A 14,704-nucleotide genomic window follows, 5' to 3' on the forward strand; every position below is an offset into this window, starting at 1 on the left:
AAGTATTTATGAAATCAAGAACTTTTCATTTTGCCGTTAATGGACTATGAGGACCTTATATTCTCCTTCATTTAACCTCAGTATTTTTTTCTATCTCAGTGCAAGCTTTTTCAGAGCCTGGATAGCTCAGTCGGTAGAGCATCAGACTTTTAATCTGAGGGTCCAGGGTTCAAGTCCCTGTTCAGGCGGCAGTTCTTTTACAAGAAACAGTTTCTTAGTTTCCTCTTAAATTGACATGTCAATAAAGGAAGCAGTAGACAGCTTTAAGTATGACATTATACTTTCAAATATGTACCTTGATGCCATCAAATTCTATTTACGTCCCTTGGAAAGTTTGGCTACTGTATGTTAAAGATCTAGGGACATTGTAAACTCACTGAGAATAGATACATTTATATCTTTGATGTTTCTTTAAAACCATATTTACAGTGTGGAAGTTTAGCATATATTTCTTGATTGAGTGATTATGTCCATTTGCATGAAGATCTCTAACAACTTCAACAGTAATACTCCAAAGTATTTATGAAATCAAGAACTTTTCATTTTGCCGTTAATGGACTATGAGGACCTTATATTCTCCTTCATTTAACCTCAGTATTTTTTTCTATCTCAGTGAGAGCTTTTTCAGAGCCTGGATAGCTCAGTCGGTAGAGCATCAGACTTTTAATCTGAGGGTCCAGGTGTTCAAGTCCCTGTTCAGGCATCAGTCCTTTTACAAGAAACAGTTTCTTAGTTTCCTCTTAAATTGACATGTCAATAAAGGAAGCAGTAGACAGCTTTAAGTATGACATTATACTTTCAAATATGTACCTTGATGCCATCAAATTCTATTTACGTCCTTTGGAAAGTTTGGCTACTGTATGTTAAAGATCTAGGGACATTGTAAACTCACTGAGAATAGATACATTTATATCTTTGATGTTTCTTTAAAACCATATTTACAGTGTGGAAGTTTAGCATATATTTCTTGATTGAGTGATTATGTCCATTTGCATGAAGATCTCTAACAACTTCAACAGTAATACTCCAAAGTATTTATGAAATCAAGAACTTTTCATTTTGCCGTTAATGGACTATGAGGTCCTTATATTCTCCTTCATTTAACCTCAGTATATTTTCCTATCTGAGTGAGAGCTTTTTCAGAGCCTGGATAGCTCAGTCGGTAGAGCATCAGACTTTTAATCTGAGGGTCCAGGGTTCAAGTTCCTGTTCAGGCATCAGTCCTTTTACAAGAAACAGTTTCTTAGTTTCCTCTTAAATTGACATGTCAATAAAGGAAGCAGTAGACAGCTTTAAGTATGACATTATACTTTCAAATATGTACCTTGATGCCATCAAATTCTATTTACGTCCTTTGGAAAGTTTGGCTACTGTATGTTAAAGATCTAGGGACATTGTAAACTCACTGAGAATAGATACATTTATATCTTTGATGTTTCTTTAAAACCATATTTACAGTGTGGAAGTTTAGCATATATTTCTTGATTGAGTGATTATGTCCATTTGCATGAAGATCTCTAACAACTTCAACAGTAATACTCCAAAGTATTTATGAAATCAAGAACTTTTCATTTTGCCGTTAATGGACTATGAGGACCTTATATTCTCCTTCATTTAACCTCAGTATTTTTTTCTATCTCAGTGAGAGCTTTTTCAGAGCCTGGATAGCTCAGTCGGTAGAGCATCAGACTTTTAATCTGAGGGTCCAGGGTTCAAGTCCCTGTTCAGGCGGCAGTCCTTTTACAAGAAACAGTTTCTTAGTTTCCTCTTAAATTGACATGTAAATAAAGGAAGCAGTAGACAGCTTTAAGTATGACATACTTTCAAATATGTACCTTGATGCCATCAAATTCTATTTACGTCCTTTGGAAAGTTTGGCTACTGTATGTTAAAGATCTAGGGACATTGTAAACTCACTGAGAATAGATACATTTATATCTTTGATGTTTCTTTAAAACCATATTTACAGTATGGAAGTTTAGCATATATTTCTTGATTGAGTGATTATGTCCATTTGCATGAAGATCTCTAACAACTTCAACAGTAATACTCCAAAGTATTTATGAAATCAAGAACTTTTCATTTTGCCGTTAATGGACTATGAGGACCTTATATTCTCCTTCATTTAACCTCAGTATTTTTTTCTATCTCAGTGAGAGCTTTTTCAGAGCCTGGATAGCTCAGTCGGTAGAGCATCAGACTTTTAATCTGAGGGTCCAGGGTTCAAGTCCCTGTTCAGGCGGCAGTCTTTTTACAAGAAACAGTTTCTTAGTTTCCTCTTAAATTGACATGTTAATAAAGGAAGCAGTAGACAGCTTTAAGTATGACATTATACTTTCAAATATGTACCTTGATGCCATCAAATTCTATTTACGTCCTTTGGAAAGTTTGGCTACTGTATGTTAAAGATCTAGGGACATTGTAAACTCACTGAGAATAGATACATTTATATCTTTGATGTTTCTTTAAAACCATATTTACAGTGTTGAAGTTTAGCATATATTTCTTGATTGAGTGATTATGTCCATTTGCATGAAGATCTCTAACAACTTCAACAGTAATACTCCAAAGTATTTATGAAATCAAGAACTTTTCATTTTGCCGTTAATGGACTATGAGGACCTTATATTCTCCTTCATTTAACCTCAGTATTTTTTTCTATCTCAGTGAGAGCTTTTTCAGAGCCTGGATAGCTCAGTCGGTAGAGCATCAGACTTTTAATCTGAGGGTCCAGGGTTCAAGTCCCTGTTCAGGCAGCAGTCCTTTTACAAGAAACAGTTTCTTAGTTTCCTCTTAAATTGACATGTTAATAAAGGAAGCAGTAGACAACTTTAAGTATGACATTATACTTTCAAATATGTACCTTGATGCCATCAAATTCTATTTACGTCCTTTGGAAAGTTTGGCTACTGTATGTTAAAGATCTAGGGACATTGTAAACTCACTGAGAATAGATACATTTATATCTTTGATGTTTCTTTAAAACCATATTTACAGTGTGAAAGTTTAGCATATATTTCTTGATTGAGTGATTATGTCCATTTGCATGAAGATCTCTAACAACTTCAACAGTAATACTCCAAAGTATTTATGAAATCAAGAACTTTTCATTTTGCCGTTAATGGACTATGAGGACCTTATATTCTCCTTCATTTAACCTCAGTATTTTTTTCTATCTCAGTGAGAGCTTTTACAGAGCCTGGATAGCTCAGTCGGTAGAGCATCAGACTTTTAATCTGAGGGTCCAGGGTTCAAGTCCCTGTTCAGGCGGCAGTCCTTTTACAAGAAACAGTTTCTTAGTTTCCTCTTAAATTGACATGTTAATAAAGGAAGCAGTAGACAGCTTTAAGTATGACATTATACTTTCAAATATGTACCTTGATGCCATCAAATTCTATTTACGTCCTTTGGAAAGTTTGGCTACTGTATGTTAAAGATCTAGGGACATTGTAAACTCACTGAGAATAGATACATTTATATCTTTGATGTTTCTTTAAAACCATATTTACAGTGTGGAAGTTTAGCATATATTTCTTAATTGAGTGATTATGTCCATTTGCATGAAGATCTCTAACAACTTCAACAGTAATACTCCAAAGTATTTATGAAATCAAGAACTTTTCATTTTGCAGTTAATGGACTATGAGGACCTTATATTCTCCTTCATTTAACCTCAGTATTTTTTTCTATCTCAGTGAAAGCTTTTTCAGAGCCTGGATAGCTCAGTCGGAAGAGCATCAGACTTTTAATCTGAGGGTCCAGGGTTCAAGTCCCTGTTCAGGCGGCAGTCCTTTAACAAGAAACAGTTTCTTAGTTTCTTCTTAAATTGACATGTAAATAAAGGAAGCAGTAGACAGCTTTAAGTATGACATTATACTTTCAAATATGTACCTTGATGCCATCAAATTCTATTTACGTCCTTTGGAAAGTTTGGCTACTGTATGTTAAAGATCTAGGGACATTGTAAACTCACTGAGAATAGATACATTTATATCTTTGATGTTTCTTTAAAACCATATTTACAGTGTGGAAGTTTAGCATATATTTCTTGATTGAGTGATTATGTCCATTTGCATGAAGATCTCTAACAACTTCAACAGTAATACTCCAAAGTATTTATGAAATCAAGAACTTTTCATTTTGCCGTTAATGGACTATGAGGACCTTATATTCTCCTTCATTTAACCTCAGTATTTTTTTCTATCTCAGTGAGAGCTTTTTCAGAGCCTGGATAGCTCAGTCAGTAGAGCATCAGACTTTTAATCTGAGGGTCCAGGGTTCAAGTCCCTGTTCAGGCATCAGTCCTTTTACAAGAAACAGTTTCTTAGTTTCCTCTTAAATTGACATGTCAATAAAGGAAGCAGTAGACAGCTTTAAGTATGACATTATACTTTCAAATATGTACCTTGATGCCATCAAATTCTATTTACGTCCTTTGGAAAGTTTGGCTACTGTATGTTAAAGATCTAGGGACATTGTAAACTCACTGAGAATAGATACATTTATATCTTTGATGTTTCTTTAAAACCATATTTACAGTGTGGAAGTTTAGCATATATTTCTTAATTGAGTGATTATGTCCATTTGCATGAAGATCTCTAACAACTTCAACAGTAATACTCCAAAGTATTTATGAAATCAAGAACTTTTCATTTTGCCGTTAATGGACTATGAGGACCTTATATTCTCCTTCATTTAACCTCAGTATTTTTTTCTATCTCAGTGAGAGCTTTTTCAGAGCCTGGATAGCTCAGTCGGTAGAGCATCAGACTTTTAATCTGAGGGTCCAGGGTTCAAGTCCCTGTTCAGGCATCAGTCCTTTTACAAGAAACAGTTTCTTAGTTTCCTCTTAAATTGACATGTCAATAAAGGAAGCATTAGACAGCTTTAAGTATGACATTATACTTTCAAATATGTACCTTGATGCCATCAAATTCTATTTACGTCCTTTGGAAAGTTTGGCTACTGTATGTTAAAGATCTAGGGACATTGTAAACTCACTGAGAATAGATACATTTATATCTTTGATGTTTCTTTAAAACCATATTTACAGTGTTGAAGTTTAGCATATATTTCTTGATTGAGTGATTATGTCCATTTGCTTGAAGATCTCTAACAACTTCAACAGTAATACTCCAAAGTATTTATGAAATCAAGAACTTTTCATTTTGCCGTTAATGGACTATGAGGACCTTATATTCTCCTTCATTTAACCTCAGTATTTTTTTCTATCTCGGTGAGAGCTTTTTCAGAGCCTGGATAGCTCAGTCGGTAGAGCATCAGACTTTTAATCTGAGGGTCCAGGGTTTAAGTCCCTGTTCAGGCAGCAGTCCTTTACAAGAAACAGTTTCTTAGTTTCCTCTTAAATTGACATGTCAATAAAGGAAGCAGTAGACAGCTTTAAGTATGACATTATACTTTCAAATATGTACCTTGATGCCATCAAATTCTATTTACGTCCTTTGGAAAGTTTGGCTACTGTATGTTAAAGATCTAGGGACATTGTAAACTCACTGAGAATAGATACATTTATATCTTTGATGTTTCTTTAAAACCATATTTACAGTGTGGAAGTTTAGCATATATTTCTTGATTGAGTGATTATGTCCATTTGCATGAAGATCTTTAACAACTTCAACAGTAATACTCCAAAGTATTTATGAAATCAAGAACTTTTCATTTTGCCGTTAATGGACTATGAGGACCTTATATTCTCCTTCATTTAACCTCAGTATTTTTTTCTATCTCAGTGAGAGCTTTTTCAGAGCCTGGATAGCTCAGTCGGTAGAGCATCAGACTTTTAATCTGAGGGTCCAGGGTTCAAGTCCCTGTTCAGGCGGCAGTCCTTTTACAAGAAACAGTTTCTTAGTTTCCTCTTAAATTGACATGTCAATAAAGGAAGCTTAGACAGCTTTAAGTATGACATTATACTTTCAAATATGTACCTTGATGCCATCAAATTCTATTTACGTCCTTTGGAAAGTTTGGCTACTGTATGTTAAAGATCTAGGGACATTGTAAACTCACTGAGAATAGATACATTTATATCTTTGATGTTTCTTTAAAACCATATTTACAGTGTGGAAGTTTAGCATATATTTCTTGATTGAGTGATTATGTCCATTTGCATGAAGATCTCTAACATCTTCAACAGTAATAATCCAAAGTATTTATGAAATCAAGAACTTTTCATTTTGCCGTTAATGGACTATGAGGACCTTATATTCTCCTTCATTTAACCTCAGTATTTTTTTCTATCTCAGTGAGAGCTTTTTCAGAGCCTGGATAGCTCAGTCGGTAGAGCATCAGACTTTTAATCTTTGGGTCCAGGGTTCAAGTCCCTGTTCAGGCGGCAGTCCTTTTACAAGAAACAGTTTCTTAGTTTCCTCTTAAATTGACATGTTAATAAAGGAAGCAGTAGACAGCTTTAAGTATGACATACTTTCAAATATGTACCTTGATGCCATCAAATTCTATTTACGTCCCTTGGAAAGTTTGGCTACTGTATGTTAAAGATCTAGGGACATTGTAAACTCACTGAGAATAGATACATTTATATCTTTGATGTTTCTTTAAAACCATATTTACAGTGTGGAAGTTTAGCATATATTTCTTGATTGAGTGATTATGTCCATTTGCATGAAGATCTCTAACAACTTCAACAGTAATACTCCAAAGTATTTATGAAATCAAGAACTTTTCATTTTGCCGTTAATGGACTATGAGGACCTTATATTCTCCTTCATTTAACCTCAGTATTTTTTTCTATCTCAGTGCAAGCTTTTTCAGAGCCTGGATAGCTCAGTCGGTAGAGCATCAGACTTTTAATCTGAGGGTCCAGGGTTCAAGTCCCTGTTCAGGCGGCAGTTCTTTTATAAGAAACAGTTTCTTAGTTTCCTCTTAAATTGACATGTCAATAAAGGAAGCAGTAGACAGCTTTAAGTATGACATTATACTTTCAAATATGTACCTTGATGCCATCAAATTCTATTTACGTCCCTTGGAAAGTTTGGCTACTGTATGTTAAAGATCTAGGGACATTGTAAACTCACTGAGAATAGATACATTTATATCTTTGATGTTTCTTTAAAACCATATTTACAGTGTGGAAGTTTAGCATATATTTCTTGATTGAGTGATTATGTCCATTTGCATGAAGATCTCTAACAACTTCAACAGTAATACTCCAAAGTATTTATGAAATCAAGAACTTTTCATTTTGCCGTTAATGGACTATGAGGACCTTATATTCTCCTTCATTTAACCTCAGTATTTTTTTCTATCTCAGTGAGAGCTTTTTCAGAGCCTGGATAGCTCAGTCGGTAGAGCATCAGACTTTTAATCTGAGGGTCCAGGTGTTCAAGTCCCTGTTCAGGCATCAGTCCTTTTACAAGAAACAGTTTCTTAGTTTCCTCTTAAATTGACATGTCAATAAAGGAAGCAGTAGACAGCTTTAAGTATGACATTATACTTTCAAATATGTACCTTGATGCCATCAAATTCTATTTACGTCCTTTGGAAAGTTTGGCTACTGTATGTTAAAGATCTAGGGACATTGTAAACTCACTGAGAATAGATACATTTATATCTTTGATGTTTCTTTAAAACCATATTTACAGTGTGGAAGTTTAGCATATATTTCTTGATTGAGTGATTATGTCCATTTGCATGAAGATCTCTAACAACTTCAACAGTAATACTCCAAAGTATTTATGAAATCAAGAACTTTTCATTTTGCCGTTAATGGACTATGAGGTCCTTATATTCTCCTTCATTTAACCTCAGTATATTTTCCTATCTGAGTGAGAGCTTTTTCAGAGCCTGGATAGCTCAGTCGGTAGAGCATCAGACTTTTAATCTGAGGGTCCAGGGTTCAAGTTCCTGTTCAGGCATCAGTCCTTTTACAAGAAACAGTTTCTTAGTTTCCTCTTAAATTGACATGTCAATAAAGGAAGCAGTAGACAGCTTTAAGTATGACATTATACTTTCAAATATGTACCTTGATGCCATCAAATTCTATTTACGTCCTTTGGAAAGTTTGGCTACTGTATGTTAAAGATCTAGGGACATTGTAAACTCACTGAGAATAGATACATTTATATCTTTGATGTTTCTTTAAAACCATATTTACAGTGTGGAAGTTTAGCATATATTTCTTGATTGAGTGATTATGTCCATTTGCATGAAGATCTCTAACAACTTCAACAGTAATACTCCAAAGTATTTATGAAATCAAGAACTTTTCATTTTGCCGTTAATGGACTATGAGGACCTTATATTCTCCTTCATTTAACCTCAGTATTTTTTTCTATCTCAGTGAGAGCTTTTTCAGAGCCTGGATAGCTCAGTCGGTAGAGCATCAGACTTTTAATCTGAGGGTCCAGGGTTCAAGTCCCTGTTCAGGCGGCAGTCCTTTTACAAGAAACAGTTTCTTAGTTTCCTCTTAAATTGACATGTAAATAAAGGAAGCAGTAGACAGCTTTAAGGATGACATACTTTCAAATATGTACCTTGATGCCATCAAATTCTATTTACGTCCTTTGGAAAGTTTGGCTACTGTATGTTAAAGATCTAGGGACATTGTAAACTCACTGAGAATAGATACATTTATATCTTTGATGTTTCTTTAAAACCATATTTACAGTATGGAAGTTTAGCATATATTTCTTGATTGAGTGATTATGTCCATTTGCATGAAGATCTCTAACAACTTCAACAGTAATACTCCAAAGTATTTATGAAATCAAGAACTTTTCATTTTGCCGTTAATGGACTATGAGGACCTTATATTCTCCTTCATTTAACCTCAGTATTTTTTTCTATCTCAGTGAGAGCTTTTTCAGAGCCTGGATAGCTCAGTCGGTAGAGCATCAGACTTTTAATCTGAGGGTCCAGGGTTCAAGTCCCTGTTCAGGCGGCAGTCTTTTTACAAGAAACAGTTTCTTAGTTTCCTCTTAAATTGACATGTTAATAAAGGAAGCAGTAGACAGCTTTAAGTATGACATTATACTTTCAAATATGTACCTTGATGCCATCAAATTCTATTTACGTCCTTTGGAAAGTTTGGCTACTGTATGTTAAAGATCTAGGGACATTGTAAACTCACTGAGAATAGATACATTTATATCTTTGATGTTTCTTTAAAACCATATTTACAGTGTGGAAGTTTAGCATATATTTCTTAATTGAGTGATTATGTCCATTTGCATGAAGATCTCTAACAACTTCAACAGTAATACTCCAAAGTATTTATGAAATCAAGAACTTTTCATTTTGCCGTTAATGGACTATGAGGACCTTATATTCTCCTTCATTTAACCTCAGTATTTTTTTCTATCTCAGTGAAAGCTTTTTCAGAGCCTGGATAGCTCAGTCGGAAGAGCATCAGACTTTTAATCTGAGGGTCCAGGGTTCAAGTCCCTGTTCAGGCGGCAGTCCTTTAACAAGAAACAGTTTCTTAGTTTCTTCTTAAATTGACATGTAAATAAAGGAAGCAGTAGACAGCTTTAAGTATGACATTATACTTTCAAATATGTACCTTGATGCCATCAAATTCTATTTACGTCCTTTGGAAAGTTTGGCTACTGTATGTTAAAGATCTAGGGACATTGTAAACTCACTGAGAATAGATACATTTATATCTTTGATGTTTCTTTAAAACCATATTTACAGTGTGGAAGTTTAGCATATATTTCTTGATTGAGTGATTATGTCCATTTGCATGAAGATCTCTAACAACTTCAACAGTAATACTCCAAAGTATTTATGAAATCAAGAACTTTTCATTTTGCCGTTAATGGACTATGAGGACCTTATATTCTCCTTCATTTAACCTCAGTATTTTTTTCTATCTCAGTGAGAGCTTTTTCAGAGCCTGGATAGCTCAGTCGGTAGAGCATCAGACTTTTAATCTGAGGGTCCAGGGTTCAAGTCCCTGTTCAGGCATCAGTCCTTTTACAAGAAACAGTTTCTTAGTTTCCTCTTAAATTGACATGTCAATAAAGGAAGCAGTAGACAGCTTTAAGTATGACATTATACTTTCAAATATGTACCTTGATGCCATCAAATTCTATTTACGTCCTTTGGAAAGTTTGGCTACTGTATGTTAAAGATCTAGGGACATTGTAAACTCACTGAGAATAGATACATTTATATCTTTGATGTTTCTTTAAAACCATATTTACAGTGTGGAAGTTTAGCATATATTTCTTAATTGAGTGATTATGTCCATTTGCATGAAGATCTCTAACAACTTCAACAGTAATACTCCAAAGTATTTATGAAATCAAGAACTTTTCATTTTGCCGTTAATGGACTATGAGGACCTTATATTCTCCTTCATTTAACCTCAGTATTTTTTTCTATCTCAGTGAGAGCTTTTTCAGAGCCTGGATAGCTCAGTCGGTAGAGCATCAGACTTTTAATCTGAGGGTCCAGGGTTCAAGTCCCTGTTCAGGCATCAGTCCTTTTACAAGAAACAGTTTCTTAGTTTCCTCTTAAATTGACATGTCAATAAAGGAAGCATTAGACAGCTTTAAGTATGACATTATACTTTCAAATATGTACCTTGATGCCATCAAATTCTATTTACGTCCTTTGGAAAGTTTGGCTACTGTATGTTAAAGATCTAGGGACATTGTAAACTCACTGAGAATAGATACATTTATATCTTTGATGTTTCTTTAAAACCATATTTACAGTGTTGAAGTTTAGCATATATTTCTTGATTGAGTGATTATGTCCATTTGCATGAAGATCTCTAACAACTTCAACAGTAATACTCCAAAGTATTTATGAAATCAAGAACTTTTCATTTTGCCGTTAATGGACTATGAGGACCTTATATTCTCCTTCATTTAACCTCAGTATTTTTTTCTATCTCGGTGAGAGCTTTTTCAGAGCCTGGATAGCTCAGTCGGTAGAGCATCAGACTTTTAATCTGAGGGTCCAGGGTTTAAGTCCCTGTTCAGGCAGCAGTCCTTTACAAGAAACAGTTTCTTAGTTTCCTCTTAAATTGACATGTCAATAAAGGAAGCAGTAGACAGCTTTAAGTATGACATTATACTTTCAAATATGTACCTTGATGCCATCAAATTCTATTTACGTCCTTTGGAAAGTTTGGCTACTGTATGTTAAAGATCTAGGGACATTGTAAACTCACTGAGAATAGATACATTTATATCTTTGATGTTTCTTTAAAACCATATTTACAGTGTGGAAGTTTAGCATATATTTCTTGATTGAGTGATTATGTCCATTTGCATGAAGATCTTTAACAACTTCAACAGTAATACTCCAAAGTATTTATGAAATCAAGAACTTTTCATTTTGCCGTTAATGGACTATGAGGACCTTATATTCTCCTTCATTTAACCTCAGTATTTTTTTCTATCTCAGTGAGAGCTTTTTCAGAGCCTGGATAGCTCAGTCGGTAGAGCATCAGACTTTTAATCTGAGGGTCCAGGGTTCAAGTCCCTGTTCAGGCGGCAGTCCTTTTACAAGAAACAGTTTCTTAGTTTCCTCTTAAATTGACATGTCAATAAAGGAAGCTTAGACAGCTTTAAGTATGACATTATACTTTCAAATATGTACCTTGATGCCATCAAATTCTATTTACGTCCTTTGGAAAGTTTGGCTACTGTATGTTAAAGATCTAGGGACATTGTAAACTCACTGAGAATAGATACATTTATATCTTTGATGTTTCTTTAAAACCATATTTACAGTGTGGAAGTTTAGCATATATTTCTTGATTGAGTGATTATGTCCATTTGCATGAAGATCTCTAACATCTTCAACAGTAATAATCCAAAGTATTTATGAAATCAAGAACTTTTCATTTTGCCGTTAATGGACTATGAGGACCTTATATTCTCCTTCATTTAACCTCAGTATTTTTTTCTATCTCAGTGAGAGCTTTTTCAGAGCCTGGATAGCTCAGTCGGTAGAGCATCAGACTTTTAATCTGAGGGTCCAGGGTTCAAGTCCCTGTTCAGGCGGCAGTCCTTTTACAAGAAACAGTTTCTTAGTTTCCTCTTAAATTGACATGTCAATAAAGGAAGCAGTAGACAGCTTTAAGTATGACATTATACTTTCAAATATGTACCTTGATGCCATCAAATTCTATTTACGTCCTTTGGAAAGTTTGGCTACTGTATGTTAAAGATCTAGGGACATTGTAAACTCACTGAGAATAGATACATTTATATCTTTGATGTTTCTTTAAAACCATATTTACAGTGTGGAAGTTTAGCATATATTTCTTGATTGAGTGATTATGTCCATTTGCATGAAGATCTCTAACATCTTCAACAGTAATAATCCAAAGTATTTATGAAATCAAGAACTTTTCATTTTGCCGTTAATGGACTATGAGGACCTTATATTCTCCTTCATTTAACCTCAGTATTTTTTTCTATCTCAGTGAGAGCTTTTTCAGAGCCTGGATAGCTCAGTCGGTAGAGCATCAGACTTTTAATCTGAGGGTCCAGGGTTCAAGTCCCTGTTCAGGCGGCAGTCCTTTTACAAGAAACAGTTTCTTAGTTTCCTCTTAAATTGACATGTCAATAAAGGAAGCAGTAGACAGCTTTAAGTATGACATTATACTTTCAAATATGTACCTTGATGCCATCAAATTCTATTTACGTCCTTTGGAAAGTTTGGCTACTGTATGTTAAAGATCTAGGGACATTGTAAACTCACTGAGAATAGATACATTTATATCTTTGATGTTTCTTTAAAACCATATTTACAGTGTGGAAGTTTAGCATATATTTCTTGATTGAGTGATTATGTCCATTTGCATGAAGATCTCTAACAACTTCAACAGTAATACTCCAAAGTATTTATGAAATCAAGAACTTTTCATTTTGCCGTTAATGGACTATGAGGACCTTATATTCTCCTTCATTTAACCTCAGTATTTTTTTCTATCTCAGTGAGAGCTTTTTCAGAGCCTGGATAGCTCAGTCGGTAGAGCATCAGACTTTTAATCTGAGGGTCCAGGGTTCAAGTCCCTGTACAGGCGGCAGTCCTTTTACAAGAAACATTTTCTTAGTTTCCTCTTAAATTGACATGTCAATAAAGGAAGCAGTAGACAGCTTTAAGTATGACATTATACTTTCAAATATGTACCTTGATGCCATCAAATTCTATTTACGTCCTTTGGAAAGTTTGGCTACTGTATGTTAAAGATCTAGGGACATTGTAAACTCACTGAGAATAGATACATTTATATCTTTGATGTTTCTTTAAAACCATATTTACAGTGTGGAAGTTTAGCATTAGAGATGAGCGAGCACTAAAATGCTCGAGTGCTCGTTATTCGAGACGAACTTTTCCAGATGCTCGAGTGCTCGTCTCGAATAACGAGCCCCATTGAAGTCAATGGGAGACTCGAGCATTTTTCAAAGGGACCATGGTTCGGGAATAAAATGTGTTAATTAATTGAAAAAGAATGTCTTCTGATAAGTTAGCAGATGTATGCAAACATCTGCAATCTATTCTTCACTGTTCCGCGCGTATATTATCTCCCGACAAGTTAACAGATGTGAAGAACAGTGAAGAATAGAATAAAAACAGTGACCACAGGATCATTTAAGTGAAAAACACAGTGAAGAATAGATTGCAGATGTTCTGCACATCTGCTTACTTGTCGGGAGATACGCTGTCCCGGGATCGGCTGCTCTTCTTCCACTGAAGTCTCCCCGATGTCTCCGTGCCCCTCGATGTCTCCGTGCCCCTCGATGTCTCCGTGCCCCTCGATGTCTCCGTGCCCCTCGATGTCTCCGTGCCCCTCGATGTCTCCCCGTGCCCCTCGATGTCTCCCCGTGCCCCTCGATGTCTCCGTGCCCCTCGATGTCTCCGTGCCCCTCGATGTCTCCGTGCCCCTCGATGTCTCCCCGTGCCCCTCGATGTCTCCGTGCCCCTCGATGTCTCCGTGTCCCTCGATGTCTCCGTGCCCCTCGATGTCTCCGTGCCCCTCGATGTCTCCGTGCCCCTCGATGTCTCCGTGCCCCTCGATGTCTCCGTGCCCCTCGATGTCTCCCCGTGCCCCTCGATGTCTCCGTGCTGCCGCTGCCCCATGTCTCTGTGCTGCTCACCGTGTTCTTCACACATATATATTGTTCTTCACATACTATTTTGTTCGCACCGTTCCGCGCGTATCTTCCGACAAGTAAGCAGATGTGCCGAACATCTGTAATCTATTCTTCACTGTGTTCTTCACTGTGTTTTTCACTTAAATGATCCTGTGTTCACTGTGTTCACTGTTTTTATTCTATTCTTCATTGTTCTTCACTGTGTTTTTTTAATTAAATGCTCGATCTCGAGCAGGGGAAATACTCGTCCGAGCAACGAGCCGTCTCGAGTACCTTAATACTCGAACGAGCATCAAGCTCGGACGAGTATACTCGCTCATCTCTATTTAGCATATATTTCTTGATTGAGTGATTATGTCCATTTGCATGAAGATCTCTAACAACTTCAACAGTAATACTCCAAAGTATTTATGAAATCAAGAACTTTTCATTTTGCCGTTAATGGACTATGAGGACCTTATATTCTCCTTCATTTAACCTCAGTATTTTTTTCTATCTCAGTGAGAGCTTTTTCAGAGCCTGGATAGCTCAGTCGGTAGAGCATCACACTATTAATCTGAGGGTCCAGGGTTCAAGTCCCTGTTCAGGCAGCAGTCCTTTTACAA

General features: G+C 35.7%; 16 non-coding genes across 16 annotated transcripts; all 16 read left to right on the forward strand.

Moving 5' to 3' along the window:
- The first annotated feature begins 115 nt into the window (after positions 1-115).
- TRNAK-UUU (transfer RNA lysine (anticodon UUU)) lies at positions 116-188 on the forward strand. Its single transcript has one exon. It is a non-coding gene; the product is annotated as a tRNA-Lys (tRNA).
- Positions 189-1,658: 1,470 nt separating this feature from the next.
- On the forward strand, positions 1,659-1,731 carry TRNAK-UUU (transfer RNA lysine (anticodon UUU)). Its single transcript has one exon. It is a non-coding gene; the product is annotated as a tRNA-Lys (tRNA).
- A 438-nt stretch (positions 1,732-2,169) lies between these two features.
- On the forward strand, positions 2,170-2,242 carry TRNAK-UUU (transfer RNA lysine (anticodon UUU)). The gene has a single exon. It is a non-coding gene; the product is annotated as a tRNA-Lys (tRNA).
- Positions 2,243-2,683: 441 nt separating this feature from the next.
- TRNAK-UUU (transfer RNA lysine (anticodon UUU)) lies at positions 2,684-2,756 on the forward strand. Its single transcript has one exon. It is a non-coding gene; the product is annotated as a tRNA-Lys (tRNA).
- Positions 2,757-3,197: 441 nt separating this feature from the next.
- On the forward strand, positions 3,198-3,270 carry TRNAK-UUU (transfer RNA lysine (anticodon UUU)). Its single transcript has one exon. It is a non-coding gene; the product is annotated as a tRNA-Lys (tRNA).
- A 1,469-nt stretch (positions 3,271-4,739) lies between these two features.
- On the forward strand, positions 4,740-4,812 carry TRNAK-UUU (transfer RNA lysine (anticodon UUU)). Its single transcript has one exon. It is a non-coding gene; the product is annotated as a tRNA-Lys (tRNA).
- A 954-nt stretch (positions 4,813-5,766) lies between these two features.
- TRNAK-UUU (transfer RNA lysine (anticodon UUU)) lies at positions 5,767-5,839 on the forward strand. The gene has a single exon. It is a non-coding gene; the product is annotated as a tRNA-Lys (tRNA).
- A 951-nt stretch (positions 5,840-6,790) lies between these two features.
- On the forward strand, positions 6,791-6,863 carry TRNAK-UUU (transfer RNA lysine (anticodon UUU)). The gene has a single exon. It is a non-coding gene; the product is annotated as a tRNA-Lys (tRNA).
- A 1,470-nt stretch (positions 6,864-8,333) lies between these two features.
- TRNAK-UUU (transfer RNA lysine (anticodon UUU)) lies at positions 8,334-8,406 on the forward strand. Its single transcript has one exon. It is a non-coding gene; the product is annotated as a tRNA-Lys (tRNA).
- Positions 8,407-8,844: 438 nt separating this feature from the next.
- Positions 8,845-8,917, forward strand: TRNAK-UUU (transfer RNA lysine (anticodon UUU)). Its single transcript has one exon. It is a non-coding gene; the product is annotated as a tRNA-Lys (tRNA).
- A 955-nt stretch (positions 8,918-9,872) lies between these two features.
- On the forward strand, positions 9,873-9,945 carry TRNAK-UUU (transfer RNA lysine (anticodon UUU)). Its single transcript has one exon. It is a non-coding gene; the product is annotated as a tRNA-Lys (tRNA).
- A 441-nt stretch (positions 9,946-10,386) lies between these two features.
- TRNAK-UUU (transfer RNA lysine (anticodon UUU)) lies at positions 10,387-10,459 on the forward strand. The gene has a single exon. It is a non-coding gene; the product is annotated as a tRNA-Lys (tRNA).
- A 954-nt stretch (positions 10,460-11,413) lies between these two features.
- On the forward strand, positions 11,414-11,486 carry TRNAK-UUU (transfer RNA lysine (anticodon UUU)). The gene has a single exon. It is a non-coding gene; the product is annotated as a tRNA-Lys (tRNA).
- Positions 11,487-11,926: 440 nt separating this feature from the next.
- Positions 11,927-11,999, forward strand: TRNAK-UUU (transfer RNA lysine (anticodon UUU)). Its single transcript has one exon. It is a non-coding gene; the product is annotated as a tRNA-Lys (tRNA).
- Positions 12,000-12,440: 441 nt separating this feature from the next.
- TRNAK-UUU (transfer RNA lysine (anticodon UUU)) lies at positions 12,441-12,513 on the forward strand. The gene has a single exon. It is a non-coding gene; the product is annotated as a tRNA-Lys (tRNA).
- A 2,103-nt stretch (positions 12,514-14,616) lies between these two features.
- On the forward strand, positions 14,617-14,689 carry TRNAN-AUU (transfer RNA asparagine (anticodon AUU)). The gene has a single exon. It is a non-coding gene; the product is annotated as a tRNA-Asn (tRNA).
- The last annotated feature ends 15 nt before the right edge of the window (positions 14,690-14,704 follow it).

Source organism: Engystomops pustulosus, chromosome 1 (assembly GCF_040894005.1).
Source record: "Engystomops pustulosus chromosome 1, aEngPut4.maternal, whole genome shotgun sequence".
Lineage (NCBI taxonomy): Eukaryota > Metazoa > Chordata > Amphibia > Anura > Leptodactylidae > Engystomops > Engystomops pustulosus.